The sequence below is a fragment of the Triticum urartu genome, chromosome 5A, assembly GCF_056163025.1.
Source record: "Triticum urartu cultivar PI428250 chromosome 5A, HENAU_Tu73, whole genome shotgun sequence".
NCBI classification, from domain to species: domain Eukaryota; kingdom Viridiplantae; phylum Streptophyta; class Magnoliopsida; order Poales; family Poaceae; genus Triticum; species Triticum urartu.
The window spans coordinates 241,733,640-241,745,333 of NC_141877.1; positions in this window are offsets into that span (position 1 = coordinate 241,733,640).

Here is an 11,694-nt window from a genome sequence, read left to right on the forward strand (position 1 = left end):
CTCTCCCTGAGGATTCAGATGATGTATCCATTAGCAACTCTGAAATGGAGAGTGCGATGAACTATTGGCGCCGGAGGGTGGCTATGCGTGACCCAACTTTCACCGAAGAGGCATTTAATGCCTTCAGCTCAGCGGATGCATATATCCGAGCTGCACGGGATGGGCTCGCTGGAGCCACTCACCAGCTTTCAAAGGATATGCGGGTAAGACCTATTGTATGGGTTTAATAATCATGTATCAGTAGCCCCTGAGACTTGAAGCAGTTGGCGCAACTGATTTAAGGATCATTGCATATTCAGGTACTCACGAAGAAGAACAACATGCTGTCTCAGGAGGTGGAAAAATGTCGGACACAGCTAACTGCTGTCACCGCCGAACTGGCGAAGTCCAAAGAGGCACTGACTGGTAATGTCCATTACTATCCGGGAAATATAATCATGTGCCAGCAATGTTTTTTGAAATAAACACTGATGTATTTACGATGGCAGGCTCGCCGGATCAGCTGGAAGAGAGACTGAAGGCCGCGCGGGCGGATAAACAACATGCCAAAGGCAAGAGGCCGCTGGTCAGCGTATACTAACATGGACCAGGGATGAGAAGTGCATGAGCGAGCCCGGAAGGCAACAAGGAACATTGCTAAGGCTTTAGGGCCGGCCGATTCTCCTCCAGGAAGTATGGAGGAACTCATGAATTTATTCAAGGGAGCTCGTTGCCGCTTTGGACTATGGAAGATATCAGCATGCCGAGACGGCGCATGAGTGGCCTAGGCCATGGTAAAAACATGGTACACCGGACTTGATCCGAATCATATGGCCTGGGTCGGGCCCCGAGGACCAGATGGAAAGGAAATTCCTGTTAGCTTAGTATATGACCAAGTAAAGATAGCCGCCAAGTTTTCGCAACAGGATTATAAGCTAGACAACTTATTAGATTGTCTAGAGGAGGAGGAAGTTTTCGAGTCCAAGTAGTAATGTACTTTTTATCGAAAAACGTATCTCCATCTGAATTGTAAAACGATTGTCTTGGCAAAGCTTCCGCTTTAACCTCCGAAATCCAAAGTTTTGGAGTGTTTTCGAATATTGTACCGGTGGTAAACACCGAAGTATGTTTGGAAACCAGGCAGTCTGGTCATAGTTTCTTGAACAGACAAGTTGTATTCGGGGAGTTATGTTATATTACATTTGATCGTAAGAAACATCTTCTAGAGAGAATAGTTCCGTTAAGGGTTCCTTTCCTTGGGCCAGCATGCGTTGTTGTGCATGCCTGAGCTGTGATGCTAAAAATCACAGTACACGTTATATTTTGGGGGCTTGTATTGCAACAAGGGCGGTTCATCTTTTGTCCGCCGACCTATTATTCCCTTAAGAATGCTAGCTTTCGGCTTCACCCGTCTGAGGTACACGTCCGGATAACCCAGCTATAACAATCGCAGAGGTGCTCCCTTTATGCCCTAGCCGAACAAGCGGGAACGTAGGGCATAAGCACAGGAACCAGGCAACCCAGCTTGGCAAAAACTTAAGTCATAAAGGTGCATATAATGGCAAAGAAAAGACGTATATGAGCAGACGACCCATATATACGGTGAGCCTGATGCTCGAATAATAATAAGCTTCTGTGACAAGAAGCCCCCAGGTATTGGGGGGTATGTACATTTAAGGATGTATACCCCTTAAGTGTGTGGTTTATCCGAATACGAGCTAGAAGTCGTATAAAAATGAAAAGAAGAAAGAGAAAAAAGAGGAAAAGGGTAACGAACAATGAGTCTAGACTTAGGCATAGAATCTTCGGAGTTTGGCAGTGTTCCATGGGTTCGGCTCTAAGCGATTGTCCGATGCATTACGAAGGCGATAGGCTCCTCCAGTGAGAACTTCATCTATAATGAAGGGACCCTCCCATTTGGGCTTGAGCTTGTCCTTTTTCTTCTCTGGTAGGCGTAGAACAAGTTCACCGACATTATAAGTCTTGGCCCGCACTTCTCCGCTTTGGTATCTTCGAGCTTGTTGCTGGTAGAATGCTGAGCAAGCTTTTGCGACATCGCGCTCCTCCTCCAGGCCATCTAAGTCATCTTGCCGATCGAGCTCGGCCTCTCTCTCTTCGTACATGCATACTCGGGGTGAGTCGTGAATAATATCGCAGGGCAAGATGGCCTCTGCACCGTACACCATGAAGAATGGTGTGTATCTGGTTGTGCAGTTGGACATGGTCCGCAGCCCCCAGAGCACGGAGTCGAGCTCCTCAACCCAGTGTTTATCTGACTCCTTTAAGGATCGCACTAGTCTGGGTTTAATGCCGCTCATTATCAGGCCATTAGCCCATTTGACTTGACGTTTGTTTGAGGGTGATAGATGGAGGCATAACTGAGCTTGATGCCCAGATTAGCACACCAAGTTTTTAGTTCGTCAGCTATGAAGTTAGAGCCATTATCGGTGATGATGCTGTGTGGGACACCATAACGGTGTACGACACTAGATATGAAATCTATCACAGGTCCGGCTTCGGCTCCTCCTAAGCATCACCCAGTTGGAATATGTGCCATACTCTTTAGGAAGTTCGGCCTCTTTCCATTCGACGACGAAGTCAGCCAACACTTGAGATCTAATGGCTCGGCGTGGCTCATATGTTATTTCAAACGGTAAGAGCTCAATGGCCCATTTGGCAATCCAGCCAGTGGCGTTCCAGTTGTTTATGCTATCATTAAGTGGTACTTCGGAAGCCACCGTGATCGAACACTCCTGAAAGTAGTGCCGCAGCTTCCGAGATGCCATGAAGACCGCATACGCTATCTTTTGATAATGTGGGTATAGGGATTTGCATGGTGTGAGGACCGTCGATACATAGTATACTGGTTTTTGAAGTGGGAATTTATGTCCCTCTTCCTCTCATTTGACGATGAGCACCACACTCACCACCTGGTGTGTTGCAGATATGTATAGCAACATGGGTTCGTCGATGTTTGGCGTGGCCAGGATTGGGTTTCTTGCTAAAAAAGCTTTTATCTCTTCTAGTCCGGTTGTTGCAGCATCTGTCCACGCAAAGTGGTCGGTGCGTCGGAGTAGGCGATACATTGGCAGTGCCTTTTCTTCTAATCTGGAGATAAAGCGGCTCAATGCTGCCACGCACCCGGCTAGTTTTTGGACCTGCTTGAGGTCTGTTGGTGTAGCCAACTGTGACAGGGCTTGGATTTTGGCTGGGTTTGCTTCGATTCCCCTAATGGAAACAATGAACCCAAGTAGTATTCCGGCGGGCACGCCGAAAATACACTTTTCCGGATTGAGCCGTATGTCATATCTTCGAAGGTTGTCGAATGTAAGGCGTAAGTCGTTCACCAATGATTCGCCATGCTTAGTTTTGATGACTACATCATCTACATATGGGGTGATGAATGTCGTTGCGGCTTGGTCAGATTCCTTCATTTTGATTTGATGATATCCGGAGTATGCATTGAGGAAGCACAATGAGTCATGTTCTGCGGTTGCCTCAATGATCTGGTCGATGCGAGGTAGTGGGAAGGGATCCTTAGGACATGCTTTATTAAGGTCCTTGAAGTTGACACACAAGCGCCAGGATTTGTCCTTCTTTGGCACCATGACCAGGTTTGCTAGCCAGTCCGGATGTTTGATCTCCCTGATAAACCCGGCCTCGAGTAGCTTGGCTAGCTCCTCACCCATAGCCTGTCGTTTGGGTTCAGAAAATCGTCGCATCTTTGCTTGACTGGTTTGTATCCCGTCAGTATATTGAGACTATGTTCGGCCAGCGCACGTGGGATTCCTGGCATATCTAAGGGATGCCAGGCGAAGATGTCCCAATTCTCGTGCAAGAACGCGCGCAATGCGGCGTCGACCGTCAGATCCAGCTGTCCCCAATGGAAGCTGTCTTCTTGGGGTCCGCCGGGTGAACTTGAAATTTGACTATCTCGTTTGCTGGCTTGAAAGAAGTGGATTTAGGTCTTTTATCAAGAATTACGTCGTCTCTATCCACTTTGGAACATAGAGCGGTGAGCTCCTCGGCCGCCAGGGCTTCGGACAGTTCCTCGAGGGCCAGGGATGCAGTTTTGTTTTCGGTGCGGAGTGCTATGTCCGGATCACTGGCGATAGTGATAACACCATTGGGCCCGGGCATTTTGAGCTTCATATACCGGTAATGAGGTATGGCTTGGAAGCGCGTGAATGCGTCTCGTCCTAACAGGGCATGCTATCCGCTATTGAAAGGGGCCACCTGGAAGATTATCTCTTCGGACCTATAGTTCTCCGGTGTGCAGAATACCAGGTCGAGTTTAATTTTCCCCGAGCATCTTGCTTCCTGACCGGGGATAATTCCTCGGAAGGTTGTATTACTCTGTTCAATGGGACTTCTGTCCATTTGCATTTGAGCGTGTCTTCGTAGATGACGTTCAGTCCGCTGCCGTCGTCCATGATCACTTTAGTGTGGCGAAAGCCGTTTATAATTCGGTTTAGAACCAAAGCAGCTGGTGCTCGAACTGATCGGGCCCTTGGCTCATCATTGGCATTGAAGGTTATCGCCATATCGTCCCAAGGATTTATTGCAGGTACATGATTGACTTCGGCAAGGTCACGGAGCGCCCTTTTACACTGATTGTTTCAAGAGAAGGTCTTGAAGACCGTAAACACATTGAGGTCATTATCCTCGGGGGGATGCCTTGTCGGAGTAGTGTTGGTGAGAATATCTCCCCGCTTTTAGCCACCTGCCGGAGTATCCAACATGCGTGAAGGCTATGAGTTGGTTCGGAATTTGGCATCGCGTGTATCTGCCATGGCCCATCGAGCCATTCATCAAGGACAGTTCTGTGTCCTAGTAAGGGCTTAATTTTTCTTTTCGTGAAGTAATGATCAGGTGCCCCGTAATGGTGCATCCTTTTTGTCCGGCCGGAGGGTGGCTTAAAGGATGGTGGTTCCCACCGAGCTGTCTGGGCTCTCCAAGCGCTTTCCATTGCGCAATAATTTTGTACTATATGTGTCAAATCTGCAAAGTGTAGTATGTGGTGCCGATTGAGGGCATTGAGAATGCCCTCATCCGTACAGTGGCGACAAAAGACTGATACCGCGTCGTCGTCGTAGCAATCTTTAATCTTGTTTTTAACAAGTAGAAATCTAGCCGAAAAGTGATGGACTATTTCCTGAGGTTGCTCTCGTATATACATTAAATCACATATGTCCGTCGGACCGGAATTGCTTGGAGAGTATTGATTGTGGTGGGTGGGTGGGATTAAATCCGAACCCTGACCCATTGTGGAATCCGGATTTTGAAAAATTCCTAAGGTCATTGGCCCAGGATCTGGAGTGTCCTGGGGGTTTTTAGACTCAGCACCTGATTCTATGTTTGGAGGACAGATGATCCTTTCTCGAAGATGAGTGTCTGGCTCGTAGGGCTCGGGGATCCGAACATAGTTTGTTTTCAGCATAGGAGGAGCGGTATCCTCAACTTGTTCTTCCACGATAGTCACCAGGTGGAGACCTGATTTCCCTCTGATCGGGTTTAAGACCAATCATATCATAATCTGTTGCAACCCCCAGGGCGGTGATGCGATCTAGCAGTTCGTTTAAAGACGAGACATCTGCCGGATCCATCTTATCGACGCTTTTGGGGTTGATGCGGAGATGATTTTTGGCAATCCGGGGGACCGCCTTGGGCTTAATGGCCGGGCGAGTGCCTATGGTGAAATTGCCGATCTAGAGGATCTGCCCAGGAACTAGGGCTCTTCCAATGGTGATTTTATCATTGACTACGAGGTGAGCCATCTATCCTTCTATCGAGAACACGGAGGAACTCTCAATGAAAGCACTATTGTCGGTGCCAAAACTGGCAGATCACGGGTAGGGGGTCCCGAACTGTGGGTCTAAGGATCAAAGGTAATAGGAGGCAGGGGACACGATGTTACCCAGGTTCGGGCCCTCTCAATGGAGGTAATACCCTACTTCCTGCTTGATTGACTTTAATGAATATAGGGGTTACAAGAGTTGATCTACCTCGAGATCGTAATGACTAAACCCTAAATGTCTAGCTTGTATGATTATGATTGCCTCTACGGACTAAGCCCTCCGGTTTATATAGACACCGGAGGGGGCTAGGGTTGCACAGAGTCGGTTTATAGAGAAGGGTATCTACATATCCGAACGCCAAGATTGCCCTTCACGCCAAGGAGAGTCCCATACGGACACGGGGGAAGGTCCTCGATCTTGCATCTTCAAGGCCCATCAGTGCGGCCCACATCACACAGCACGGACGTACGAGGACCCCCTAGTACAGGACTCCCTCACCAGGCTGCTAAGAAAAGGGGGACGACTTTTAGAGGAGGAGAGACTTTTAAGAGTAGGCCGGGGAGGAAGACTTTCCATACTCTCACTCGGTCTACTCCAGGAAAGGGTCGGACACTTGGTAAAACACTTGTAGGAGTACACAACCCTTCCCATTCTTGGGGAGGAATTGTAGCTCGCTGTCCACCAAAGAAAACCAGACACAAAGTTGGAGTAGGCTACTACACAACCATGCAGGCCAAACCTGGGTAGGTCGCCGTGTCCTCTCGTGCATTTCTTGTTGCAATGCTTCCGCCGAGTGCAGCATGTTGTTCTCTCCCCACCTTGCAGTCCATCTATGGATTGGCAAGGGACATTTCTAGACCTTGGTGTCTCGTGTGTGTTCTGCACACACGCTGAGACAATGGGTGCACGAGGTAGGGGGGCGCTCATGCAGATCTAATCAACAAAGGCACTAGCATCTCTGACCATGCTAGATTCGTCGTTGTCTTCATGAGCTTACTCAGATGGCGGGAGAACGCCCATAGGGGTGCACGGGTATTACCTCTGCCATGCTCGCCAACGGTAGAGCCCCACATCACCTTCCCCAGGGAGCCCACCTGGGTTGCTTCTTCGACGGAATCACCAAGATTTGCGCCCACCATCAGGCGACACCACCCGCTCTACCCCCGCGCGGCCGAAGAAGGTATTTCCTCGCTTCAGGTGGACTGTGCAGCGGCTAGGCTCTCGCATTCTGCGGTCCATCGGCTGGAGTAGCGGCCTGGTGAAACCCTTGGAGAGCTCAGGCAATGCTTCTGCCGAGTCCAGTGCCAGGTCGAAGACCTGTCGGACATTGCCATCATTGGGAAGTTCTATGCGAACGTCCGAAATGCCAGCGTTCGTGACAAGCTCGCCACTCGCCGGGTGCACACTCTCGTAGAGCTATACCGCATTGCGTACAAGTGCTCCTGGGATGACGAAGCCAAGGCCCCTCCGGGGGCTAGGTGGCCCGAGCATAATGAACATGGCACCAAGGTAGTGCTCCCAGTCGGGCGAGTGCACAAGGGAGGCCAGAAGGATGGTTCTATTACCGTCAAGTTCATCGTCCAAGATGGTGCCTCTCGTGAATTTTCCTTTGAAGATGACCTCCATGCTTCATCTATGGACTTGCGTGGAGCAGCGACCGGCTGAGGCTCTACAACCAAAGAGGGCATGATGGGGCAAGCGTTCCTGTCACTTCTTATAAAACGCAATGTTGCTTCATTTTGGAAAGATGAGCGTGTTGTTGGGAGCAGTCTTGTTGGTGTACAAAGTGTACTCATGGTCCGCCCAGATATCGCCATAAGTCCTTAAGCTCTGAAACTATGCATGTGATGGGCCCTGATCCTCATGTCGTGAATGTTTTTCGGTTATACGGATAATTGCTTTTATTCAAAAGCTTTAGTAATAACAAACACTTCATCACCAATAAGGTACTCACGATAATATGAGTCATCTGACCACCCTCGGCAAGTCAACATCGTGGGCCATCACGGCCAGGAAGATGTGGTGACATATCACAACTCTAAGAAATACTTAAGCCCGAAATGTTGCGATCCGTCCCGTTCACAGATGAGCTTCGGGGGCTAAAGACATTGTCACCTTCTGGCAATCCAGAGAACAGAAAAGCTAAGTTAACAACTTTCACTTCAAGTTTCTATGGCTTTTTTACTCTTATTGTTGTCTCCTTAACACGATACTTTAAGATCTTGTACTTAGTCTGAGCGTAAAGGAGCATTGTGGGACGTTTGCGCGCTCTTGGATGTATACCGGTCCGCCAGGCTACACCTTTGAAGCAACGATTCGTTTTAGAGTTGTTAAGCCTTGGGAAGGCAACATTCCTAGTGGACCGCTATAATAGGATCCGCTCCTAAAAAAGTGCCATGAATGTGCATGCGCACCCGAGGCATTCCACCAATGTAGGACATATACGAGTACAAAATAAGACGAATCAGTTAAGAGGCAACGTACCACAGAAAACACATAGAACAAGCTGCATACCCAGCTTAAAAGTTCAATGCTCATTAATGCATATTACATCAAACGTTATTTTGGCACTTCAGCCATTTCAATAGTGTAGGTAAGGGAAGCACGGGGCTCAAGCGCAGCTGCTGCCCCCAACCGACGAGCTGCCATCCTTCCCGGAACATCCCCTGACGATGCAAGCGACATGGCGGGCTACCACCTCCTTTGAAGCTTTGGCATCAATAGGGGAGGTGATAGGCCTACCAATTACCTGAGTATCGGTGCTAGGAGCATGGTGGTGTATCCAGGAAAGGATATTCTTGGAGATGGCTCCAGCAAGCTCCTTCACCTAGTGCATGACCCTATCGGTGTACCCCTTGTGGTACTCCTCTTGCTGCCAGACAACATGCTGAAAGAAGAAGGCAATGTTGTAGTTGTTGTCTTCATTGGAGCCAAAAGACATGTTTAGGGTTCTCATCTTCATACCAGCCATCTTGAAGTTGATAATCTGGCTCCATGGCTAATGACATTGAGCAACGACCAGTGATAACCCACAAGTATAGGGGATCGCAACAGTTTTCGAGGGTAGAGTATTCAACCCAAATTTATAGATTCGACACAAGGGGAGCCAAAGAATATTTGTAAGTATTAGCAACTGAGTTATCAATTCAGTCACACCTGGAGAGTAATTATGTATAGCAAAGTGATTAGTAGCACAGTAATATGATGGTTTTGATAGTAGTAGCAATAGGGCAATAGCAATGGTAACAGTGACATCAGTAATTTTGTAGCGAGTGCAACAGTAACAATAGCAGTAGTAACTTAGCAAGAACTGTTGGGTAACACAGTAACTTCAAAAAAATTCCTACGCACATGCAAGATCTATCATGGTGATGCATAGCAACGAGAGGGGAAGAGTGTTGTCCACGTACCCTCGTAGACCGTAAGCGGAAGCGTTATGACAACGCAGTTGATGTAGTCGTATGTCTTCACGATCCGACTGGTCCTAGTACCGAAAGTACGGCACCTCCGCGATCTGCACACATTCGGCTCGGTGATATCCCACGAACTCTCGATCCAGCTGAGTGTCGAGGGAGAGCTTCTTCAGCATGACGGCATGACGGTGATGATGAAGCTACCGGCGGGCTTCGCCTAAGCACTACGACGATATGGCCGAGGTGGATTATGGTGGAGGGGGGCACCACACACGAATAAGGGATCAATGATCAACTTGTGTGTCCTAGGGTGCCCCCTGCCCCCGTATATAAAGGAGCAAGGGGGAGCCCGGCCGGCCCTTGGAGGCACGCCAAGGAGGGGACGAGTCCTCCTCCTAGTAGGAGTAGGACTCCCCCTTTCCTAGTCCAACTAGGAGGAGGAAGGGGGAAGGAAGGAGAGGGAGAGAAGAAAAGGAAAGGGGGGGTGCCCCCTTCCCTAGTCCAATTCGGACTAGAGGGGGAGGGGCGCGCAGCCCTGCCTTGGCTGGCCCTCTCTCTCTCTCCACTAAGGCCCATGTTGGCCCATTAGCCCCCCGGGGGTTCCGATAACCCCCCGGCACTCCAATAATTATCCGGTGATCCCCGGAACTCATCCGGTGTCCGAATATATTCATCCAATATATCAATCATTATGTCTCGAGCATTTCGAGACTCCTCATCATGTCTGTGATCACATCCGGGACTCCGAACTATCTTCGGTACATCAAAACACATAAACTCATAATACCGATCACCACCGAACATCAAGCGTGCGGACCCTACGGGTTCGAGAACTATCTAGACATGACTGAGACACGTTTCCGGTGAATAACCAATAGCGGAACCTAGACGTTCATATTGGCTCCCACATATTCTATGAAGATCTTTATCGGTCAAACCGCATAACGCTATACGTTGTTCCCTTTGTCATCGGTATGTTACTTGCCCAAGATTCGATTGTCAGTATCTCAATACCTAGTTCAATCTCGTTACCAGCAAGTCTCTTTACTCGTTCTGTAATAATTCATCCCGCAACTAACTCATTAGTCACATTGCTTGCAAGGCTTATAGTGATGAGCATTACCGAGAGGGCCCGGAGATACCTCTCTGATACATGGAGTGACAAATCCTAATCTCGATCTATGCCAACCCAACAAATAGCATCGGTGACACATGTAGAGCATCTTTATAATCACCCAGTTACATTGTAATGTTTTGTAGCACACTAAGTGTTCCTCCGGTATTCGGGAGTTGCATAATCTCATAGTCATAGGAACATGTATAAGTCATGAAGAAAGCAATAGCAATAAACTAAACGATCATTATGCTAAGATAACGGATGGGTCTTGTCCATCACATCATTCTATAATGATGTGATCCCGTTCATCAAATGACAACACATGTCTATGGTTAGGAAACTTAACCATCTTTGATTAATGAGCTAGTCAAGTAGAGGCATACTAGGGACACTCTGTTTTGGCTATGTATTCACACATGTACTAACTTTCCGGTTAATACAATTCTAGCATGAATAATAAACATTTATCATGATATAAGGAAATATAAATAACAACTTTATTATTGCCTCTAGGGCATATTTCCTTCGGTCTCCCACTTGCACTAGAGTCAGTAATCTAGTTCACATCGCCATGTGATTTAACACCAATAGTTCACATCTTTATGTTATTAGTTCACATCTCCATGTGACTAATACCCAAATGGTTTACTAGATTCAATAATCTAGTTCACATCGCTATGTGATTAACACCCAAAGAGTGATCATGTTTTGCTTGTGAGAGAAGTTTAGTCAACGGGCCTGCCACATTCAGAGCCGTATGTATTTTGCAAATTTTCTATGTCTACAATGCTCTGCACGGAGCTACTCTAGCTAATAGCTCCCACTTTCAATATGTATCTAGATCGAGACTTAGAGTCATTCAGATTGGTGTAAAAGCTTGCATCGGCGTAACTCTTTACGACAAACTCTTTATCACCTCCATAACCGAGAAATATCTCCTTAGTCTTCTAAGGATAATTTTGACCGCTGTCAAGTGATCCACTCCTGGATCAATATCGTACCCCTGTGCCAAACTCATGACAAGGTACACAATAGGTTTGATACACAGCATAGCATACTTTATAGAACCTATGGCTAAGGCCTAGGGAATGACTTTCATTCTCTTTCTATTTTCTGCCGTGGTCGTGTTTTGAGTCTTACTCAACTTTACACCTTGCAATACAGGCAAGAACTCCTTCTTTGACTGTTCCATTTTGAACTACTTCAAAAATCTTGTCAAGGTATGTGATCATTGAAAAATCTTTATCAAGCGTCTTGATCTATCTCTATAAATCTTGATGCCCAATATGTAAGCAGCTTCACCGAGGTCTTTCTTTGAAAAACTCCTTTCAAACACTCCTTTATGATGCAGAGCATCCTACGGACATCACCATGTCAAGAGTCCGTT